The sequence below is a fragment of the Chlorocebus sabaeus genome, chromosome 12, assembly GCF_047675955.1.
Source record: "Chlorocebus sabaeus isolate Y175 chromosome 12, mChlSab1.0.hap1, whole genome shotgun sequence".
In the NCBI taxonomy this organism is placed as follows: domain Eukaryota; kingdom Metazoa; phylum Chordata; class Mammalia; order Primates; family Cercopithecidae; genus Chlorocebus; species Chlorocebus sabaeus.
In genome coordinates this window covers 49,981,788-50,007,519 of record NC_132915.1, presented here as the reverse complement: position 1 = coordinate 50,007,519, position 25,732 = coordinate 49,981,788, and the positions used below count along the sequence as shown (strand labels likewise).

The 25,732-nt window shown below is 37.2% G+C and overlaps 1 protein-coding gene and 1 pseudogene across 3 annotated transcripts in view; one reads left to right on the top strand and one right to left on the bottom strand.

Annotated features, from left to right (window-relative positions):
- FOCAD (focadhesin) overlaps positions 1-25,732 on the bottom strand; it is a 322,164-nt gene that overhangs the window by 295,807 nt on the left and 625 nt on the right. Inside the window, exon 1 of one of the 3 annotated variants that reach the window (XM_073021653.1) lies at positions 14,671-14,690. The exons of 1 other annotated variant lie outside the window; for it this stretch is intronic. The gene's annotated coding sequence lies outside the window, so the exon portion shown is untranslated. Of the gene's footprint in view, positions 1-12,509; positions 12,664-14,670; positions 14,691-25,732 lie in introns of those variants that run through there. One more of the 3 variants, XM_073021657.1, reaches the window with a different exon arrangement.
- LOC140712937 (alpha-ketoglutarate dehydrogenase component 4 pseudogene) lies at positions 14,699-25,410 on the top strand (annotated as a pseudogene).

Sequence of the window (25,732 nt, the reverse complement as noted above, 5' to 3'; positions counted from 1 at the left end):
GATGGCTTATAGAAAACCTGATGGGCACTATCAATAAATTTTGGGGTGATTTTATAAATTTATCAAGACTGTGGCTCAAGGATGGATTCTAGAGTCCTCCAGCTGATTGACCCTGTCCCTCAAAAAAGAGGGGAAAAATTCTGCCTATACTTTTCAAATGCCCACCTTGTTCTACTGTCTAATATGGATCTCTTTCTCATTCTTCTGCTGCTTAGCTTCTCATCTACTGCTTCCCAGTCCCTAAGTATTTCTATATATCCTCTCTAAGATCAGGCAGCTTGATTCTGTTTCATCACCTTGTATTAAATCCTGACACCTGCTCACACTTAGCCTCAGCTCTTGCTTCAAAAGCTTTAAAAAATCCGACTGCCACCTAATTCCCAAATTAACAGGACAAGATAATTGGAACCCTTTTAATCACAGGTGATCCTTGATAAAAGGTCCATTTATATGTGGCTTTTCTTCCACCTCTGGCACCCCTGAGACAGCAAGACCAACCTCCCCTCTTCTTCCTCCTCCTCACCCTACTCAGCGTGAAGGTGAAGTTGAAGACCTTTATGACGATCCACTTCCACTTAATGAATAGTTCTCTCTTTTATGATTTTCTTAATATTTTCTTTTCTCTAGCTTTGTTATAAGAATATAGTATATAATATACAAAATATGCAAGAATCAACTGTTTATAATATCCATAAGACTACTGGTAGTTAAATTCTTGGAGGGTAAAAAGTTACATACAGGTTTCCGACCTCATGAGGGATTGGCACCCCAAAACCCCAAATTTTTCAAGGATCAACTGTATATGATTCATGAAAATTCATAAAAATTGAAAGTTTTCAACATTAAAGAGTAAGTGCAAGAAAACAGTAATTTTTAGTCATTATATTCTCAGAGAGACCACTAAGACACATTAAAATTAAACCCAGAGTAGAAAACACTTTTATCTCAGCCAGTAATTTCAAAATCAAGCTGAAGTAGATAGCAACTCAGTGGTGTGACAGAGCCACTTGGTCAATATTATAATCAGAGAAAGCAGCAACCATATGACGTGGAAGAAATTGCTATTTATCCACCAATATCTGTTCTCTTCTTTTGTATTAACAAAACTATAACCTGAACAGCTTCATTACATTTTCCAGGCTCAAACATGGTAAAGTATGAACATGTGATCAAGTTCTCTCCAGTGGTGTTTGAGCAGAAGTGACGTGCCATTTCCAGGCTGGAGTCTGCTTCCTCTGCTCTCTCTTCCGAACCACAATGAATTCTGGGCAACAACCTACATGCAACCATATGTATGAAGACAATGGCCCTGGGACTCTGTTGAAGATACAAAATGGAAAGAACCTGGATCCCTAAATGATAGCTTGCTGCACAGCTGCATACCTGGAACTCCAACTATTACAGGAAAAACTTCTACACTGTTTGAACCATTGCATTTTGGGGTCTCCTTGTTGCAATATCTAGCACTTGCTTAACTAATATAATGGACCTAACATCATCTCCCTCCCTACATTTGTTCACTAGAGAAATGAAGAAACAATGTCAGAGAGGTTAAAGCAACTTGCCAAAAAGGGAAGTCATCATGACAGAGTTCAAGTGAGAACAGAGGTTTCTTGACTTCCAATCAAGTGTTCTTTCCACTGGACCATCGGTAACATGAGGCATGGCCTGCACATTCCACGTCACTTACCATATCCCAGGAATTTTAAGATCAATAATTCAAATACTGAAAAAATCTACATGACGATGAGTTCACATGATCTCACTGGTTGCCATTTACTAAAAGTACAATGAATTCTATCAAATTCCTGCCTTTACAATTTAGTTACTTCTCAATATCACATGCTACCTACAGATTTTGAAATGGGAGTCTAAAATAAGATCAAAGGCAGGAAATTCCAAGTCAGAACTGATTGCTGTCCAGGAAAACAAGACATTAAAATAAAAAATAAAACCACAAACTTGGCCAGGCACGGTGGCTAATACCTGTAATCCCTAGACTTTGGGAGGTCAAGGCAAGAGGATCACTTGAGCCCAAGAGTTTGAGACCAGCCTGGGCAACATAAGGAGACTCCATCTCTACAAAAAATTTAAAAATTAGCTGGGTATGGTAGCTCATGCCCACAGAAACAGCTACTTGGGAGGCTGAGGTGGGAGGATCACTTGAGTAGATCAAGGCTGCAGAGAGCCAAGATTATGCCACTGTATTCCAGCCTGGGTGACGGAACCAGACCTTGTTTTAAAAAAAAAAAAAAAAAAAAAAACCCACAAAACTGAATAATGCCTAACTAGTTACAAATGTTCTCTAATTATTCTTGAATACTGTGTTTTAAAGCGTGGTATATGGATGTGTATTTATATGCTAAATATATGAGTATATCAATGAAAAACAGTTATTTTTTAAAATCTAAGGGCTTATGAATGTCTAGAATTTTTGTAGCATCCAATCTAAATCTTCAAAGTTAGCTTTTTTATTTTTTCCAATATCATAAATTTTAAGTGTTTTTCCTTCACCAAAACAGTTACATATATTGCTCAGTACAAAACATTTTCTAAATAAAGACTTCATGTTCATACAAAATATCTACAATATATTTACAATAAAACTGATACCCAATTATTTTAAAGGTGTTACTGGCCAATAAATGTCTAATCTGAATAGCAAAATCTCCATATTTACAATCTTACTTCAAATACCATTCAGTCAGCTAAAATTATTAAAACATCACAGAATGGATGTTTTAGATATTTTGCTTATATTTTCTCCCTTCAAAAATGACTCAAATTTTGTATACTCTCTAAAATAACTTACCTAATTCTTAGCAAATATTAATATGGTACAAAGTATACACAGTGTAAGGATGTAATATTTGGGATTTTCTATAAAATACCCAAGTATAGAAAGAAAAATAAAAGAAGATTGATAGATGAAACAGGAATGTCTAAATGTTGATAATAGGTACACTGGAACTCATAATACTAGTCTCTATTTCTATGTTTGAAATTCTCCATAATAAAAGGTCTTTTAAAACCCATGTATGTGTCTCTTACTAGGGGAAAGGCAATATTCTAAGCATTTTACATGTATTAACTCATTTAACCCCCATAATAACCCTGAGATAGGTACTCATTTTACAGATTAAGAAACTGAGGCACAGAAAATTTAGATAACTTTCCCAAGGTCACAAAGTGACAGAGCTGGAATTCCAACCTAAGTAGTCTCGCTCCAGAGTATATATGCACAAAGAAAAGCCCAGAATGTACAAATTGTGGATAATTTTTATTTTTGCTCATTCCTAGTTTCTAATTTTTCTATGAGAATATGTGTTTTGTAATTTTAATAAAGTTACCAAAATAGGAAAATCTTGATTCACATTCTAATACATTTTGTAGAAATAGAGGATACAACTTTCTGACACCCAAATCACTGAAAGCATAGAAATCCATCATTAAAGGGTGTCATAAAGTGAGCAGCAATTTAATAGAAAAATTGTTGATAAAATGATGAAAGATTACTTTGTTACTTATGTTTACCAATGCTTTATGAAAAGAGTAATACTGAAAAGGGGCCAATGTAATTTAGCCAGACAAACCACTTAAAAGTTTTCTTCCTTCATTTTCAAGGAGAAACATAACCATTATAATTTCCCCAAGTAGACTCCTAGGAAATCTTCCTCCAAAATAAAAACTCTTATTCTGGAAAAGAATTTTATAGACTGATTACAAGTTTATTGGCAAGATTTTTTATTGTTGCAGAGTGACCAATCAACTTTATTTGGTATTTTTTCTAAAAACTAAATTACTAAATTCATGTAGAATGGAATAGATATGGTTTAGTTATTTTAATTTGCATACTTAGTGTTAATGAAAGCTGAAGACCAAATGAACAAAAAAATTTTACAGGAAGATAGTAAATTTCTCTATTTTCAACAAAGTCAATGTACATACAACAAATGGACATGGAGAGTATCTCTATATTTGAGTACTTAACGGTCACAAGGACAAAAACAAAGTTATCGCAGTACTGTTAGAAGAACTACAGTGAAAATGGTCGAATGAATAAGATCAATAGTGCACTGTGAAGCAATGACATATATTCTTTTACAAACTCTAAGATTGTCCACAGAGAAGATAACACCTTAATCTGATTAAGCTCACAGTCTTACATACCTCTATCATGCTAACAGAGCAATCTGACACAAAGAGCAAAGCTCTGAGGGGTTTTGGGGAGCCCCCTTTGGGAGCTAAAGGGAGCAGGGAACCATAGACCTGGATGCAAATCGTGGTTCCAGCACTAGGCAATCACTTACCATCTTGGAACCTGTTTCCTCATTGGTTAAACAAGGTCTTGGGAATAACAATATAAAGTACACCTTAAAGCCAAGAGAGTCTTGCACATAGCAGGTACTGTAGAAATGTGTGCTTCCTCCCTCCCTCAGTACCACGTGGGACAGTCAAGGAAGGTAAATGATGGAAAAGAATTTGAATTTAAGTGATAAGTAGGGAGTCTCTCATCAAGTGAGCAGTAATGAAGTAGAAAAATTGTTTTAATGATAAAAGATTAATTACTTATATACAAAGATGGGATCTTACATGCAAGCCACTAGAGAGAAATAAGACACTAGCCCCAAGGTTAGAATATACGTAAGATTCCCATTTAAAATACAGTTTATGCAGCACTATTCACAATAGCAAAGACATAGAATAAAATACAGTTGACTTTTAACTCATATGCTGAAAACTTTTCAATAGTTCCCCATTGCAACTCCATAGGAAGGCCGAAAGGTCCTGGTCTCGCAACACTCCTTCAGTTAGGGTGCTTTAGCCACATGGGCCTTCAGTTTCCTCCTTGATCCACCCCAACGCCCACACCCTCAGCTCCTTTCACATCTGGGTCTAGAACTCTCAGGCCCCTCAGCCTCAAGTGCTCTTGACTTGTTGTTCAATTGTTCAAATAAGCTGTTTCTTCTCTCCCTTCACATGTTCCCTCGAATCTTCCCTATCTCCCCACCACCCCCATAGCCTCATATAGTTTCCTACCTGCCACCACAGTGACCCACTACTGTACCATTCATAGCTTTTATCACAGTCTCAAATGATTGGTCATTTACTTATTTCTGCTTCCCTACTCTACTCCCACCTCCCCAAATGCAAACTCTTTAAGGCAGGGACTTTTTTCACCACTATCTCCCCAGCATATAACAAATACCTATTCAATAAAGATTCACTGAATAAGTGCAAAGTATGACATAGAATTTGGAATGCCATGTTGGATTAAACAGCTCCTATGTGCTAAGCACTCCACAAGACACTTTAATTCCACTAGATCCTCACAATAACTTTGGGGTAAATATTAACTCCATTTCCCACATGAGGAAGTAGGAGCTCAGAGAAGAAGTCACTTGCCTGAGGTTATATATTAGTATTAACAGTCAGGATTTATTGAGAATTTCACCATGTGCCAGGCAGGTACTGTCTCACTGGTATTGTATTCTCTCACTCAATATTCAAAACAACCCCATGACATAAGTACTACTATTAACTTTACCTTCATATGTAAAACCAAGTGAGGAAAGCAGAAGTCAAAATTAATCGCCTAATTATGTAAGAAGCAAAAGCATGAATATAAACAGTCTGCCTCCAAATCTCACGTGCTTAACCACTCTTTAAGAAAGTTTAGATATAGTTGACTTAAAGTTTTTGTAAAATTAAGATCACCAAGCAGCCGGTGGCTCATGCCTGTAATCCCAGCACTTTGGGAGGCTGAAGCAGGAGGATCACTAGAGGCCAGGGGTTCGAGATCCACCTAGGCAACACAGCAATCGATACCCCATCTCTACAAAAAATTTTAAAAATTAGCTGGGCATGGTGGCATATGCCTGTAGTCCTAGCTACCCAGGAGGCTGCAGTGGGAGGATCATTTGAGCACTGGAGATTGAGGCTACAGTGAGCTATTATCATGCCACTGCACTCCAGCCTGGGCAATAGAACAATGCCCTATAGCTAATAATAATAATAATAATAATAAAGTTAAACAACTAAAGCTAAATTAAGATAATCCATTAAAGCATTTCACTCAGAGTCAGGAACATAGCAAACAGTTTTTAAATGTTAGTTATTATTCTTAGTCTGAATCTAATACCTTGTTTTTTCCATTGTATTTTGCTGCATCTCAGGAAATCAAATAAATCTTTAAATGAATTACCTGGGTTTGCATATAGTGTTAAATTAACTTCCCAAAGCAGCTTATCAGCGTATGCAAACAGCTTTGTATCTTTGTATATACTGCAATCCTAAAAAGGTAATCAAGTATAATGTGCACACATTACATATTAAAGGGTTACTCTTTGCCCAGAGCACAAAACATAAAAATTGTTTATCTAAACTTAACATTCATCTTTGTGGCACCATCACCAGCAATACATCTCCCACATCTGTATATGTTCTGTGGTTGTATGCGTTTATTTCATCATTGACTGTTCAGTTTAAGTTCAATGAGTATCTAACAGAGGATAACAATTGGCCACTTCCATCATGACAACTGTCAATCTGTAGTAAATCTATGCTTCTTGTCACTGATATCAACACTTTCACATTTATATTTTCTGTTTTTTTTTAAATAAGCAAATAATCACTAAAATTAATTAAAGCAATCATATACCCAAATGATTGCTTAAACACTACACACATACAGATGGCAATGCCACTGCAAATGAATACTTAGCTGGCAGGAAACCCCACCAGGTGACAGGTGAAAACACAGCTCAATGAGACAGGGAAATTTGTGTGTACACAAGTTTATTTGTAAAAACAGGGTTTGAAATAATACTGGAATGCTCAGGAAGAAATGTCCAGAAGCAGGAAGATCAAGAGGAAGCCACTGCATGTTCTTTCTCAGTTTCTGCAGCTGCCTCAGAAAACAGGGCTTGAACTAAGACTTGGCATCACATTCCAGGCAGAGGGAATATGAGGATATGGTTTGAGGACAAAGCGGAGAGCTAAGATCAGTCTCTAATGTCCCTTCCAGCTCTGAAAGGGTTATAATCACTTCTTAAGACATTCTTGTCTCATCCTGAAGGGCCTAGTTTCCATCTATGTAGCAGTTGTACCTGCTCAGATGCCAGTAAAGAAGAATCAGACCAGTGGCGCCAAGACGGCCGAATAGGAACAGCTCCAGGCTCCAGCTCCCAGCATGAAAAAATGCTCATCATCACTGGCCATCAGAGAAATGCAAATCAAAACCACAATGAGATACCATTTCACACCAGTTACAATGGCAATCATTAAAAAGTCAGGAAACAACAGGTGCTGGAGAGGATGTGGAGAAATAGGAACACTTTTACACTGTTGGTGAGACTGTAAACTAGTTCAACCATTGTGGAAAGCAGTGTGGCGATTCCTCAAGGATCTAGAACTAGAAATACCATTTGACCCAGCCATCTCATTACTGGGGATATACCCAAAGGATTATAAGTCATGCTGCTATAAAGACACATGCACACGTATGTTTATTGCAGCACTATTCACAACAGCAAAGACTTGGAATCTACCCAAATGTCCATCAGTGACCGACTGGATTAAGAAAATGTGGCACATATACACCATGGAATACTATGCAGCCATAAAAAAGGATGAGTTTGTGTCCTTTGTAGGGACATGGATGCAGCTGGAAATCATCATTCTCAGCAAACTATAGCAAGAATGGAAACCCAAATACTGCATGTTTTCACTCATAGGTGGGAAGTGAACAATGAGATCACCTGGACACAGGAAGGGGATCATCACATACCGGGTCCTATTGTGGGAGGGGGGGAGGGATAGCATTAGGAGATATACCTAATGTAAATGACGAGTTAATGGGTGCAGCGCACCAATATGGCACATGTATACATATGTAACAAACCTGCACGTTGTGCACATGTACCCTAGAACTTAAAGTATAATAAATAAATAAATAAATAAAATATACATGTCTGAGCAAATTCCAGTATCATGCTCAATAGTGATCTACTTGAAGTGCTTCCATCAATGTGACTTTTATCTTTAATTTTATGTAATATTGTGGACATATCAGTAAATGGTATTCAAAAAATTTTACAATGAATTTTCACTATCGGAAAGTTGAAGCCAAAATTATTATTTTTTATTTTTAAAAATGCCATTTCATTCCTAGAAAACCCCAAATAGTCCAGTGGAGAAATATTAGAAATAAAAAAAAAAATTGAGAGTCATTTGCCTGATTACAAAATTAACAGCTTCCTTATGTATTATAACTGGTGAAGTAATGTGATAAATAAAATCTCCTTTTCACAAAAGCAATAAAATAGTAAAATATTGAGGTATAAATTTAATAATATAATTTATATGACTTGTGCAATAAACGATTTCAACCATAGAACAAGTTTTGTAAATAGAATGAGTTCATTGTTTTTAGGTAACAAATTGGTGTTCTAGAGATTGCACCTCTCTAAATTATGTAAATTCAATATTGTGACAAAAACAGGAAAGTAATTTTGCAGCAAACGAATTATAAGATTTAGTGGAGAAATAAGCCCTGAAGTATAATGTAGAAAACCTAAAAAGGGGTATTGAAAGTTCATTAGGCTTGAAAAATTTTTAAATGTTTCAAAATATTTCACCAAGAAAATTTTGTTGCACTTCATAAAAATATATATCAGTGTATAAAAAGATGCATTATAAAATAAACTCACACATATGTAGAAATTTAGTATATAATAACTATGGTATTTAACTGGGTGGTTATTTAGAAAAATTCTGAAACTCTATCTCAGATGTTCTATTGAACACACAACATACACACAGACCCTATCTCCTATTAGATCACAAATTTAAAAGTTAAAAAACAAAACTCTTGGTTAAAAACCATGGCATTCTTTCCATAATATGGAGTGAGGAAACTCCAGACAGGAAATGTCTATCTTATAAATTTTAAAAAATAAAAGATCCATTTAACTAAGTGAAAATTTAAATGTTCTCCATGACACAAATAAAGCCAAGATAAAAAATGCCACACTGGGAAAAATATTAAATACAACAACAACAACAACAACAAAACCCCCACAATATCACCTCTGTGTATTTCTCATTGGGGTAAAAGGAATTTTAAATAATTTCTTTTAAAAAAAGTAACATTTACTAATCTTCTATTATACAGTGAGCATTACTCATGGCTGTTTTTATTTATAGGGTGCTTAATAATCAGATATTAGTTAACCTTTGCAATCAGCCTGGGCAGGAGTTGATTAGTCAATCATTTCATATTAGCATGGAAATATCAAGCAGCATATTCAAGAATCAGAAGAGGATCTTGAAGTGAAACACTGACATCCAATTGACAGAGTACAGTATGTAGGATGTCTTTCAGATAAAGTTTGTTTAAGAATTTTATTTAAACAAATATGGAGGAGGAGGAGAAAGGAGAAAGGGTTAAGATATAATATGTAGTGCTTCATAATTTCTTTTTATTATTATTATTTTGAGACTGAGTCTTGCTCTGTCGCCCAGGCTGGAGTACAGTGGCACCATCTCGGCTCACTGCAAGCTCTGCCTCCTGGGTTCACGCCATTCTCCTGCCTCAGCCTCCTGAGTAGCTGGGACTACAGGTGCCCACCACCATGCCTGGCAAATTTTTTGTATTTTTAGTAGAGACGGGGTTTCACTGTGTTAGCCAGGATGGTCTCGATCTCCTGACCTCGTGATCCACCCGCCTCAGCCTCCCAAAGTGCTGGAATTACAGGCGTGAGCCACCGCACCTGGCTGCTCTTCATAATTTATTTAATTTCACAAATGTTAAAACTAGTACATAGGATTTTCATACATAGAGGCCTAATGGAACTTTTCAACACTCTGTTTTAAGTAAATGACTAACTAGAGGAACAGCAATAGCCACTCCATAGACCAGCAACTTACAATAAAGTCAGTGTTTAAAAGAGTTTCATTTCACCCTCAAAGACTACTTCTGCCTTTCAGCCCAAATTGAAACACTATCTAAGAAATTGCTCCCAAACTGGCTTACTGCCAAATTGACAGAAGGGTTATCAAAGATCAGATCAGCTCAGGAACAAGCCACACAAATAAGGCAGAACCAGCATGATTCCAAGAACCACAAAAGTATCCCCAAGTCCCACCTACCATACCTAATTTCATAGGGAACTTTAGCGCCATGAAGCTAAAAGTCTGAGGTAGGCCAAAAACTAAACCACTCTGTGGAACTGGGCAGCCTGAGCAGTGTACTATCTGACACTTCTTGGCTATATCCCAAAGTGTGCCATACATCCTTCAAGTTCTATTCAGTTCCCATTTTAAAAGTGAGGTAAGAATTGAAAAGGCTTAAAACCAAGCACACTTTGTGCAAAAGTATTCATGGATAAATCTAAAAGATAAACTAAGGACTATGCAGATAAAATATTGATCAGTAATTGAAAATAACATTTGTAAAGAGTTTTAATAATGTAAAGAAAAGCTTACAATAAAAAACACTTGAGAAATTTTTACATACAACCATGAACGCGACAAAGTTTAAAATATAAGCCAGGCGCAGTGGCCCATACCTATAAGCCCAACACTTTAGGAGGCTGATTTCAAGACCAGCCTGGGCAACATACAAAAAATCTCTACAAAAAATAAAAAATTAGCCAGGCACAGTGGCATGTCCCTGTGGTCTCAACTACTCAGGAGGCTGAGGTGGGAGGATTGTTTGAGCCCAGGAGGTCGAGACTGCAGTGAGCCAAAGATTGCAGCACTACACTCCAGCCTAGGTCACAGAGCAAGACTCTATCTCAAAAATAAAAATAATTATACATATATGTGTGTGTACACACATGCACATATACACACACATATAGTATATATAATGTGTGTGTATATATGTGTGCATGTGTGTAATATAGAAATATTGAATTAAAAAAACAAATAGGCAAAAATGTTGATAGGGTTATTTCTGAAAAGGATGATGGCTGATTATGTAACCTACTGTATTCCCCTTTGCTACTTTTAATTTTGTTCTTACAATGGGGCATACATTATTATTTTAAAGTACAAAGCAATTAATTCTCTTAAATAAAAAGATACAATTTTTAATTGCAATTTTTTAAAAAGTGATATTATTTACTCACTTGAAACCATGGTCTTTTATCATTCTCTAAAGAGGTGGTTTCACCGCAGCACACACCAAGACAAAAAAAGTCTCACTTGATCCAATTATACCACTTATTAAGAACTATTTAATGAGAAAGTCACACACCTTTGAGTTATTAGAAGCTATAATGGTCCTGCAGAGTTCCAAACAAGTAAGCTAACAGAATTACCTTTGATTCTAAAGTGTTTGCCAGGAGATTTATCCATCTGTGCCCGAAAAAAAATCAAGTGTTCCTCCAGTATGTTCAACATCCTCCAGTCTCATTTTAATCAAGTATGTTAGCCTCAGTCTAGAGAGTATTTTTAATTGCTTGAACTACAGTATAAGTAGTTTCTTATTTTAATTTTCCAAATTCATACACAACATAATACCAAGAAAATCAAAATTTTAGTCATCAATAGGTAAATTTTAGAGAGGTCTTTAAACGTTTTGGCATCTGTCGAAGAATAAAAAAAGCTTTGATAGTGACATTTGAACAGACACCTGAAGGAAGTAATGCACAGTCCAAACAGGAGGAATGACCTTGAGACGGAAGCATGTTTGGCAAGTTTAGGAAAGACCAAGGACACCAATGTTGGCTGGTGCAAGTTAGCAAGTTGGGCAGTGAGAGGTTACAGAATGAAGCAGAAACCCAGATCATGTAAGCCTCTACAGGGTGCTGGGAGCCTTTGGATGTTTCTCAGTGAGATGGGAAGTCCTACAGGGTTTCGGAAAGAGGAATGGCATATTTGACTGACATTTGTAAAAGATCATTGTGGTTTCTAGGGAGAACAGACAGACCATAAAAGGACAAGGATAGAAAAAAAGAAAAAGAGAGGGACCAGTTAGGTTACATCAATAATCCAGGAGATAAATCATATTGCCATAGACAAGGATGACAGCAGTAGAGATGGTGGGAAGAGGTCAGACTTAGGACATGTTTATTTTTTTCCAGATTTATTGAGGTATAATTGATGTCTTAGTCTGTTTTCTGCTGCTAAACAGAATAGCTGAGATTGGGAGTATTTTATAAAGAACAGAAACTCACTGGCTCACAGTTCTGGAAGCCGGAAAGTCTAATATCAAGGTGTCAACATCTGTGGAGGGCCTTTGTGCCACATCATCACATGGTGGAAGTGCAAAGAGACAGAGGGCAGGAAAGGACTCACTTTTATATCGGCACCAATCTCACCCTTGAGGGTAGCGCCCTCATGGCAATCACCTCTTGACAGTCCCACCTCTTAATACTGTTACAATGGCAATTAATTATTATTTTTTGAGATAGAGTCTTACTGCTGCCCAGGCTGGAGCATGGTGGCATGATCTCAATTCACTACAACCTACATCTCATGGGCACAAGCGATCTTCTCACCTCAGCCCCCTAAGTAGCTGGAAGTACAGGCTTGCGCCACCACATCCAGTTAATTTTTGTATTTTCTTAGTAGAGATGGAGTTTTGCCATGTTGCCTAGGCTGGTCTCGAACTCCTGCGCTCAAGCCATCCACCTGTCTCGGCCTCCCAAAGTGCTGGGATTACAGGTGTGAGCCACAGCACCTGTTTAAACATGAGTTTTAAAAGGGACAGGCATTCAAACCATAGCAACTGACAAATAAAAACTGTATATATTTAGAGTGCGAAACCAGATGTTTTGATATATATACACAGTATGAAATGATTTCCACAAACATATCTATCACCTCATCTAGTTACCATTTTGTGTGTGTGTGTGTGTGTGTGTGTGAATGGTGAGAACACTTGAAATCTACTTTTAGTAAATTCCAACTATACAACACATTAACATTAACTATAGTCACCATGTTATATATACATTAAGTCTCCATTTGGTCAAAGGGTACATGCCTGCAGTTGTAAGTATTTCAGATATATTTGGTAAGATTTGCTAATGGACTAGACGTGGAATGTGAGAAGAGTGAAGGATGACTCCAAAGTTTGGGGTTCAGACAACTGGAATAACAAAGCAGTCATACACTAAGATGCAGAAGTCGAAATCATTTATCCGTTTCTAAAATAATGCAGCAATGCATGAGTTGCCTAAATTCTCGGAAGTTCAATTTACTTTTGTCCATATCAGCTAAGAAAAGCTACATGATAAAAGGATGCAACACGCAGACTGTATAAGCTTCATCTGCTTCTCAATTTTATTTGGGGCTAATCTTGACTCTACACAACAAATGTTAAAATGTGTAAGCTGAGCTGCAGCCTGGATTTACATTCAATTCATACCTAACACCAATGCTGCAGTCAATACCTGCCCCGGTCCTATCCACTTTCCAATCCCTGTAAGGCCTCAGTGGCCCCCTAATCCATACCTATCCCACATAGCTTTTAAAATATTATAAATTGAAACCAGTAAGATAGAGAGAAGGAGAGGAGACAGGCAAGTCAGTAGGTAGATGGGTAGATAATCCTTACTTCCCTATATCACCTTCCTTTATTGTCCATTCCATTTCATATCTCCTTACAGGCTTTATGTCAAATGTTCAAAACGTACTGAAGGCATTGTGTACGTGTCTAAATGTGGGATGAGGGGGCAGGGAAAAATTGATTGTATTGTAAAAAGAAACATGAAGAAAGAAAAAATGAAAGCATAATTACATGCTTAAGAAAAATCTCTACCAATATGAAGTTACTTTGTTAATATATAATTTGATTTGTGAATGAATCATCAACTGTTGCTAAAACTATTAAGTTAAAGGAAGATAGGGAACTTTATATTAGAGGGATCAGAATGATCCCACTTGAATTGATTGATTCATCTTAGCATCACTAAAAGTAAGAATACCACACACATTGTATCCTCAAGAGGTGATGGAATAGGACACACACAGGCTTCTGTAAGAATACTCTTACCTAAAAACATTTGCCACTAATATACACAGCTCTCTACATTTAATTTCCAACTTACAAGAAATATATGAGATACAAGAACAAGGTACCTCTTCTAGGACAATACCACTTGCAGAGCAATAGGTCAAGTCCAGAATTTGGGACACTTTACAGGACAAAGGACTCAGTTTCTCCAACAAATCAATGACAAAGGAGAAAAGGAGTGGAGGGTTTGTACAGAATAAGTGACTAAACACACATAACAACCAAATTATATTATATTTAGGAAACTTACATGATTCTGATTTCAAAAAACCAATTCTACTAAGACAACCTTGGCACAACTGAGAAATTCTGAAATACGGACTGTACTGGATAATATTTAGGAATTGGTATTAATTTTGTTAGGGTTGATAATGAATGGCCTAGTAATTGCACTTTAAGAAGTCCTTATTAATTAAAGACAATTACTTTAAAAAAAAAGCTAGGGAGGAAAAAATGTTAGAAAAACAAGACTGACAAAATGTTGATGCTGTTGAAATTAAGTTCATTCACTATATTCCCTATTAATGTGTGTGTTTTAAATTGTCCACAGTAACACATTTTTAAAAATAAAAGAAAATAGAAAAAAAAAAGTAACTAGAGATTGTAAGATTGCAATGTGAACTGTTAAAAAAAATTATTACCATTTTCAACCGTTAATCTGTGTGGATGAAAATTTCCTTGATGATCTACAACAAAACCAAAATACAAAATCACAATACAAAAATAAACTGGAGGCTGAAGCATATAGAGATTATCATTTTTATTCATAATCATTCATTTCAATGTTACGCTCCTTATAATAGCTTCATGGTTCAGACTGACTTTATAATAAGAGTATGCTATAAATTCAAATGTAAAATAGCTTTATTTTGAATAATAAAACCTTTATTTTGAATAACAAAACATTTATCTGAAGTTCTCAGTAAGATATGTGGAGGTGGAGAGACAGTCTAAGACCTTAAAAAAGGTTTGAAAATTTTCTGCCCTAGACTATTACTTTCACCTGTTTCAGCTTTGCTGTGAACAAAAAATGTTACGATTCACAACTCAAAGTGAAGAGGTTGCTATTAAGTATCAAGAAAGGTGTTACATATAGTTAAGAGGATATGATAATCTCGCAAAGAATAAATTAGAGTCTGGATGTGGAAGAATACTTGGTCTAGAAGACCTCTTTTAAAAAATGGATTGCAGTTGGGCGCAGTGGCTCACACCTGTAATCCCAGCACTTTGGGAGGCCAAGGCGGGAAGATAACTTGAAGTCAGGAGTTCGAGACTGGCCTGGCCAACATGGTGAAGTGCCATCTCTACTAAAAATACAAAAATTAACCATGTGTGGTAGCATGCACCTGTAATCCCATCTACTTGGGAGGCTGAGGCACAAGAATTGCTTGAACCTAGGAGGCAGAGGTTGCAGTGAGCCAAAATTGCACCAGTGTACTTCAGCCTGGGCAATAGAGCAAGACTCCATGTACATAGATAGACAGATAGATAGATAGATAGATAGATAGATAGATAGATAGACAGACAGACAGACAGATAGACACATAGTGATTGCAAAAGTACCTGCAAAGGAGACCAGGAATTTCCTCAGATAATGGCCCAGAGCTTTTCCATAAAGCATGGAAGAGATACCTAAGCCTGAAAAAGGTTGCAATACCTGTCATTCCTTCATTCAAGAAATATTTATGAGATGCCTACCTTGTGTCAGACACTATACTAAGCACTGGGAATACAGAGAAAAATCCCTGCCCTTATAGATTACATTTCTAGTAGAGGGAAGATAAGAATAAGCAAATAGTAAATTATATAGCATTTCTGAAGATAAGTGTTATGGATAAAAGTAAACCAGGGTGGAGGATAGATAGTATTAGAGAGAGGTTTCCATTTTTAAAAGGACGGTCAGGGAAAGCCTGAGGAAGTACTCAAGTAGACTGAAAGGGGCTAAAAGAGCAGTTTCATCATCTCAGAAAATAAGATTCTAAGCAGAAAGAGTAGCAGTGCCAATGCCATGGTGAAAGCAGGCCTCCGATGTCTGAAGAACAGCAAAGAGGCTAATTTGAGCAGATTAAGCGAGAGACGGAGAGAGTGGCTGTAAATGGAGTTGGAGAGGCAACAAATGGGTCAGATCATGGCAAGCCTCACAGGACAATCCCAAGACTACCTTTTACTTTGGGTGGTAACGGGAAGCCACGGGAGAGTTTGGGGCAGAGAAGAGATCTAACTCATGTTTTTATAAAATCACTCTGGCTGCTGTTCTGACAATACTGCAAGGGGAAAGAAAGAAGCAATCCGTTAGAAGGCCAGGACAGATTGCAAAAAATGGCCTTCGGTTGCTCCTAGTCTCTGTATACAAAGCGCTTTACAAAGTGACTTTGCTGCTCCCCTCGGAAAAAAAGTAGACTAATTTTCTATCCCCTTCATCTGGCTTGACCTGGTGACCTGCTCACACCAACAGCAGGGAAAGTGAAGCTGTAGAAGTTCTAAGCCCAAGCCTCAAAAGGCCACATAGTTTCCTCTTGTTATCTTGCTTCCACTAGACCACCATGTAAAGAAACATAAACATGAGATAGTTTACTGAACCATGTAGAGCAGAGACAAGCCATCTCAGGTGAGGCCTCCAAACCTACCAGTCCCCATCACTACATGAGTGAGCATGGGCAAGACCAGCAAAAGAGCTGCCCCCCATCTACTCCAAGCCCAACCTAAGCTGCCAACCACAGAATCACAAACTAATAAATAACTGTTGGTTTAAGCCACAAAATTTTGGGGGTTGGTAACAATAGATAACTAATACAGAGGCTACTGCAAGATCTGGGACATAAACAATGGGGGCTTAGACTAGGGTGACAGCAGTGGGTAGTGACAAGTACATGGATTCTAAATACATTGTGAAGGCATAGCCAACATGCTTTCCAAAGTAACAGTATATATATAGATTATGAGAGAAAGAAGAGCCAAGGATGATACTCAGGTTTTTAGCCTATGTCATGAAAAAGATGGAGTTTCTATTAACTGAAAGAGGGAAGATTATAGGTAAAAAAGGAAATTCAGTTTAGTTTGAAATATATATTAGTCATCCAAACAGAAAATGCTGAGTAGGCACTGGATATACAGAGTCAGGAGTTCAAGGGAAGGCCAGACTGAAAATATAAATTTGAAAGCTAGTAGGGTATTACTAGTATTTAAAGCTAATATTTAGGCCAGGCGCCGTGGCTCACACCTGTAATCCCAGTATTTTGGGAGGCCAAGGCGGGTGGATCACTTTTCAAGACCAGCCTGGCCAACCTCTCGACTAAAAATACAAAAATTAGCCTGGTGTGGCGGGGCGCACCTGTGGTCCCAGCTACTCAAGAGGCTGAAGCAGAAGAATCGCTTGAACCCGGAAGGCGAAGGTTGCAGTGAACTGAGATCGTGCCACTGCACTCCAGTCTGGGTGACAGAGGGAGACTCCATCTCAAAAAATAAATTGGCCAGGCGCAGTGGCTCACGCCCATAACCCCAGCACTTTGGGAGGCCGAGGCGGGTGGATCACGAGGTCAGGAGATCGAGACCATCCTGGCTTAACACAGTGAAACCCCATCTCTACTAAAAATACAAAAAATTAGCCAGGCATGGTGGCGGGCGCCTGTAGTCCCAGCTACTCAGGAGGCTGAGGCAGGAGAATGGCGTGAACCCGGGAGGCGGAGCTTGCAGAGATCGCGCCACCGCACTTGAGCTCAGGGGACAGAGTGAAACTCCATCTTAAAAAATTAAATAAATAAAATAAATAAATAAATAAATAAATAATAAAGCTAATATTCAAAGGTTGAATGATATGATCCAGAAGTATAAGGTCTAATGACTGAGCCCTGAAGCACTTCAGTGTTAACAGCACTCTTATTAGGCAGATAAGGAAAAACCAGTAAAGGAGTCTAAAAAGGGACAATAGGTAGGAGGAAAACCAGGAATTGTGGCATTTTTGCTAATAAAGGAAAAAAGTGTTTTAAGAAGCAGAGAGTGGGCTGGCACAGTGGCTAACACCTGTAATCCCAGCACTTTGGGAGGCCGAGGCAGGTGGATCACTTGAGGTCAGGAGTCCGAGACCAGTCTGGCCAACGTGGTGAAACTCCATCTCTACTAAAAATACAAAAATTAGCTGGGTGTGGTGGCACATGCCTGTAATCCCAGCTACTCAGGAGGCTAAGGCAGGTGAATCACTTGAACCCAGGAGATGAAGGTTGCAGTGAGCCAAGGTCAGTGCACTCTAGCCACTGTCACTGCACTCCAGCCTGGGCAACAGAGTGAGACTCTGTCTCAAAAATAAAAATAAAGAAGCAGAGAGTGACTGTCTCAAAAAAACAAACAAACAAACAAACAAAAAAACGCTGACAGATCAACTGAGAGGTAGAAACTTGGAAGAGATCTTTAGATTTGGGAAAAAGAAAGGGCGAGGCATGGTGCCTCCACCTGTAATCCCAGCATTCTGGGCTGAGGCTGGAGGACTGCTTGAGGCCAGAAGTTCAAAACCAGCCTGAGCAACATGGTAAGACCCCACCTCTACAAAAAGTAGAAAAATTAGCCAGGTATGGTGGCGCATATCCGCAGTTCTAGCTACTCAGGAGGCAAAGCAGAAGTACCACTTGAGCCCAGGAGTTGAAGGATGTGGTTAGCTATGATCACACCCCTGCACTTCAGCGTGGGAAACAAAGCAAGACTCTGTCTCGTGATGAAAAATAAAGTCACTTTTAGAAAAGTAACTTCTCAGAAAAGTTACTTTTACAAGAGTAATTTTTTGATAGAGGTGAGGGAGAAAACCGGATTAAAGTGAGTTTAAGAAAGAATAGAAGGAAAGTAACTGGACATGAGTATAGTTATACCATAAGGGGTAACAAATAAATTGTGCAGTGGCTTAAGCAGGAATGGGGTCAAAAGCTATTATTTTAACATGGAAAAATACCAGCATACTTGCATTACTGAAGGGAATAATCCAGTAATGAGGGAAAATGCTACGTTCAGAGACAGAGATGCTGGAATCAAATCCTTGGAAAGGTAAAAGGAATGAGACCTAGTGCCTGAGTGAGGAGCTGTCCTTAGAAACAGACTGTAGGTGAGAAAATAACAGATGGCAATCTTAGGTAAATGCAGGTATGCCCACCTCCCACATTCATGGCAATTTTAATTCACATTAAGGCGTTTTTTACACCTCTGGGCCCAGAATTGACCTAAAAATACTCAATATAACCTTCTAATCCTACCAATAGATAAGAATTGGCACACATGATGAAATGTATTTGCAAAAGTATTTTGGGAGCTCAGAGGTCAGGAAAAGGTACATAAAAGCAAATAGGCTACACTGTCCATCCTTTCTCCGACAGATAATACAAATATTCACTGGAGACATATATGTTATTTTTAAATTTAGAAACAGTACTATGCCAACTGTCCTACTGTAACAGAAACTATAATGACTTGATGGATAAATGTTAACAACAGAAAGTTTCATCAAAATTTAAATTCCGGGAAACTGCCCCTTCTCGGGGTCATGATGGGCAGCAAGATGGCATCTGCCAGTAGGGTCGTTCAGGTAGTGAAACCACACACTCCATTAATAAGGTTTCCTGACAGAAGAGACAATCGTAAACCCAATGTATCAGAAGCTTTGAGATCAGCAGGGCCACCATCTCACTCTTCTGTAATTTCACAACATTCTAAGGGAAGTAAATCACCAGATTTGCTGATGTATCAGGATCCACCAGATACTGCAGAAATAATAAAAACATTACCTCAGAAATACAGAAGGAAACTTGTGTCTCAAGAAGAAATTGAATTTATCCAACGTGGAGGTCCTGAATAACCATGGTGGCTGCTGTTTGTCATCAGACAATAGAATTATCTTTACAATAAAGGACTTCCAAAATGACAGATGAGAAACTGTATATTAAACACCTTTAATAAATACTATGAAAAAAATAAAATATAGAAAATTTAGATGGACACTTGTATTTCCTAATTTATGTATCTTGGTCAGCTTCTCCACAAGCTTACCTAATTACTTATACACTTTATACTTACTAAAGTATACATTTTTAAATAGCCTATTAATTTAATCTTGATTATCAAACATTACCAGTGTTGAACTATTAAAAGCACATAATGTATAGTAAACTATCATAGGATTCTTATAATTTCACTTTTCTTTCTGTTTAGACATGGAAAAATTTATCAGTCAGAATTGCTGTTTTAGGTATATGATTTTCCTGAAACTGGGTGAGGATCAGTAAAATAATGACTCTATTACTTGTTCTTAATTCTCTGTTCTCTAATGTTTTTTCATTCACAAGTTTACTGGAGTAGAACTGGCTTAGTAAGTATATCCTACTTTGAATGATAAAAATATAGTCAAGCTAAAATAGGTGACTATACTATTAAGATAGAGGCAATCATACAAAAGGTTCCAAAGAAAGTCAAAGAGCATAAAACGGAAAATAATTAAGAGACCAAAATGAATATAGCATAGGAATAAAGATTTCACTAGAAATTGCAATTTATTATGTTTCGGAGATTGTAAGGAAGTCTTGTTCTTTGGTTTATTTTACTGTTTTATGATCTTGTATGCAAATCCTGATAACCATTAACTTTCTCAAACTTAATGTCTCAAAGCCTCATAAAATCAACATAAATATTTACTTACTAAGCAGTTTATGAAACTTTAATGGGGCCCCTCCTGTGCCAAGGGTATATATATTATGAAGCAAAGCCTCACAAAGCTAAATAAATTCTCTTCCATACCTTTAAAAAAAAAAAAAAGTTAAAGTCCAAACTACTAAAAGCTATCCATATGCTTCAGAAAAGTGCTGTCACCCTAACACCCAAATCTAAGCTCTTTCTAACCTGTCTTCTCCTCTAAATAATCTTTCTTCGCTCTCTCACTCCTTCCCAAGCTTTTATACTGATACCATAGTCAATAAGCTTTCTTACATCCTCAGCCTCTTCACTAGATGCTCCCTGTACCTCCTAGGCCTAATACAAACTAAACTCCCCTTCTTTGGTGGCCCCCATCAGTAAAGGCTAATCATCCCTCCAAGCCCAAGGCCCAGAAGAATGTTTCCAGGCCACTCGCCCCATCCCACCCCCACCCTCTGTGCCTTTGACATCTAAGTATCTTCATCTCTCACATATACTGATCCATATGCAATCTAAACCTCAGAAATGAGGATCACATTCTACCCTTTCTCCCTGGGTACCACAGTCATCTACAGTCATCTGGGTGAGCAATTCATCCAACACACCACCAGTCTCATTGTTCCTGAACACCTCCATTTCTACCATCTATATCCACAGCCAAACCCTACATGCCATCTATACCCTAAAAATCTTAAATTCCAATATTCTACTCTGACCAGAGTATTTCCATCATTTTCATTATCTCCCTTTTAGCTACAAACACTTGTATATTAACTTCATCCAGACTTTTAATCATTTTAATCAATTATGTTATCTCAATCTTTCAGCTCCTCCTGGCTCTATCATCATCCCTATCCAGTCTAAACTTCACATTCCATCACTCTGACCGTTCTTTCAACAATATTTTCAACTCATTTGCATTCTCACCATATGCACATAACAAAATCCAAATACTGTATCAATCCAACTACTTATCATCTCTGGTTCTAGTGAATTTTGCTGCCAAAAGTCACAGAATCATATGAACTAGATTATTACAAATTAATGATCCTGGCCTATCTGGGAAACCTTCCAAAACCTGTAGTTGGCTCTTTCTCCTATTCCCAATGGCATCTGACCAGTCTCTTCTTGTTGAATTCTCTCCCTCTTTATCTTCTAGACGTCCAGTGTCATTAGGCTGTTCCTTCTGTCTTTTTCACTGAGTCATCTTACAGAGCAGTGTTTCCCAGGGTTTCCCTTCTGTTTTATTCTTTCTTATTCTATAAACTCTCTCTTAAGCATCTTCCATTCTCACACTGTTTTAACCACCTGTAAGTTGATAGCATCCTAATCTCTATCTCCAGCCTAAAATCCTCTCTTTATCTCCAGACCAAAGCTGCCAAATGCCCACTGAACAGCACCAATTGTGTGACCCAAACCCATGTCCAAAGCTACTGATCTTATTCTCCCCATATATCTGATATTCCTAATGTGATTCCTATCTTGGGAAGTCATAAACCTAGGAGGTATCCTTGACTCCATCACTTCTTCATCCCCTACATCCATCTGGCCACTAACTCAACCACCTTAATATAGCTGGAATTCATCCTGTTCTCTCAAGCACCACTGAATTTTCGGAGTTATGTCATATGTAATGGAAATGTTTGCCTTACTCCACTACAATTCATTCCTCACACTGCCTCACGAAACTGATCTTAACTTTCTTCCACTTAAAATCTATTACTCATGGATCACCACAGCCTCCAGAATAAAGCTAAAAATGGCTAACATGGTGTGGAAGAGAGCTTTCATTACTTACTCCTTGTTTACTTTTTAAAGTTCATCTCTCTATTCTCTCTCTTAACACATTAGGGGTCTATGTTCTGTCTCTAACCTATCTGTCCTCACTGCTTTCTTGTCCCTGGAATGTCTTATTCTCTAATATCACCAACTAATTCCTACTCACTTTCAAACTTTAACTGAGATGAAAATTCCTCCATAAAGCCTTCTCTGAATCTCCTCAAACCTCACACACAGTTTTCCCCCACTATACTATGTAAACAACTAATCATAATGTTTATCCCATTGTATTTTGACATTATTTATGGAGTCCATGAAATACTGTAAGTTCCTTAAAGAAAATTTAAGGACCTAGTATCGAAGTAGTTGCTGTCTTTACTGAACAAAGGAATAAATAAAAAATAGAGAATACAATACCTTTAATAACTATGAATCTTTAAAAAATCACATTTACTTAAATGTTTCAACAATTAAAAACATTTAATAAAAAGTATCCTCCATTCCTCTCCATGTGTATGTCCTAATAGCATATACTAAAATCAGGTTTGGTTACATAAACCAACATGCGCAATGATTGGAAAGCAAAGTAGAACTTAAGACTACATTATGAAAGCAGGTAGGCCAAATAGAAAGGCTCATCAAGAGAGAAGGGAAAGATAAACCCTGGCAACCAAAAAAACTTCATAATAAAACTACAGTTACAACACTTACAATTACTGTATGACATTTGTTCAACATACTTATCAACCAAATTAGCAAGAACTCATCTGACCAAAAGGAGAATAGAAGATACCTTCGAAGGCATAAATCTCCAGTTTAGGAGCTTCAGTGGAAAGCTTCATTGGTCCCCAGGCAAGTGAAAAGATAAGTCTTTAAATAAATAATGGTAATAAACTGACCATCTATGCAAGTTGAATTCTCAACTTCCTTTGGCCTAAAGAAATGTTTTCCCATCATGAACACTAGAAAGCTATACAGTATTTAAATTCAAGGGTTTTGAAACATCTTCAAAATATATAAAACTAAAGTAACTCAGACTAATTAAATGAAAACCAATATAAACTTTTAAAATCATAAATGCAATTTTATTACTTCCAATATGACCTGAGTAGGGAAAAAAAAACAACAACAATGAGGCCAGAAGTACTTAGAGGGTTATAAAAACTATATGTCAATCCATTGTTTGAAAACAGATGGGCTCTTCCACATCACTTAAAATGTTGTTGTTTCAAATCATTTACATGGAGGAAATTCACAAATATCCCTTGTCCTATTAGCTTAGCAAATCTTGTTTTATCATGTGGAAATAGTAACAAAACCTCCATCAATCTATTACTAATTGTGAATCACAGACTTATACTCATGTAAGTATAGCATACTTTATTATACATCTCTAGATCTATAGATTTCTCATCTCCTAAAGAAATACATACTACCCACTTGATCAAAATTTAAATTATCACCCTAATTTTCTTTTTGTACTTAAACCAAGTTCATTGTTATACATCAAGAAAAACTGATTAAGATCAAGTTTTGCTATAGACTAATAATCCTGACACTACTATTTCCTTAGACTTCCTCCAAATATAGTTATTATTTCTCATGGTGTTTCGTTTTTGTTTTTGTTTTTTCCGCTAGATTGTTAATGTCCTCAGCTCTTGAATTTTCCCCCTTAACTTTCTAATCTTGATCAGGTCCATTTCTAGAACTAAAAGATGTAGCACTGACATGAAGGGATCGCTTGAGGTCAGGATTTTGAGACCAGCCTGACCAACATGATGAAACCCCGTCTCTAATAAAAATACAAAAATTAGCTGGGCGTGGTGGCATTCGCCTGTAATCCCAGCTACTTAGGAGGCTGAGGCAGGAGAATCACTTGAACCCGGGAGGCGGAGGTTGCAGTGAGCCGAGATCGCAGCATTGCACTCCAGCCTGGGTGACAGAGTGAGACCCTGTCTCCAAACAAAAGCAAACAAACAAAAAAATGTAGCAAACGCAAATATTTAAAAAGTTATATTTTCTTAAATTTTCCAAACTCCTGATAGTGATATACACAATTTAATTCAACTAATCATTTGTGGACAATATCCCAAAAGTATCATGAACCTAAGAATATTATGCCTCAGACTGTTTCATAAATCATTTTAGACAGGGGTGGGGGGCCAAACGATTTACTGGTAAGCACCATCAATCAGTCAACAAATGAAAAACTCTGGTTACACCTCCACGAAAATTTTGATTTCAAACTATTTATTGACCTGGTTATCAGGCATTAACTGGAGGCAACAATCAATTAAAATCCAGTAAATTTGGGGTTAATTAAACAAATGTTAAAATAGATTCAATACTGATAAATATTAGCCACGCAATGGTAACTTCCTAACATTGATTAAGTAAGCAAATAATCAAGGCAGAGGTTTTAGCTTCCACTAATCTATAAAAGCAAGTCAAAATGCTTTGAAAATTGCATTTTTATGCAATTGTTTCAATATCATACCTTTGTATGTAACATTAAAAAGCTCATGATTACTACATTTCAAAATTTAGATGAGTCACAGTGCTTTCTACGCAGGAATTGGATGTGAATCAAAATTGTAAACATGCACTTGCTTGGTAGTCAAAAAGTGAATGTGGACAGATACAATGTTCGTTGACACAGTAAAACATAATCATAAAATACATCCTGTGTTTTTAAAATAGTTACTTCCTAACTGCTAACACATTTCAGGAAACATACCATCTACCCCTCCTCTCTTTGAAAATCTCAAAATTATACTAATCCCATTCCCCTTCTTACAGATAGGCCACTGAAACCTAGAGTCATTACTTATACAGTTATCAGGATTACACCCTCAGAGCCACCATAGTTTAAGGGATACTAGAACCTGAAAATAACAAAAAAAAAAAAAAAATTGCAACTCAAATCTAGACAATAAAACTAGCATATAAACTGTAAGAAAACGCAGGAAATGCCGATTTTAGTATCTGGTATGAGGCTGACCATCAAGGAATCCATCAAAAAAGTTTGGAAAGTATGAATGAATGACTGCATGAAATTGGCAGGATTTCATTGATTTCAAAAGCTCCAAATTCAGGAACCACACTGAGAGATCAGGACGCCACAGCTGAAACTAAAACTCATGAAGGGTAAGTGCAACACAACTGCACGTCTCCACACGTTAGCTGCTGCGAAAATTTCAAAACATATATCTAATACACGCTTTCTTCAGGTAATTGCCGCAAGTGCGGACGGAGCCAGAG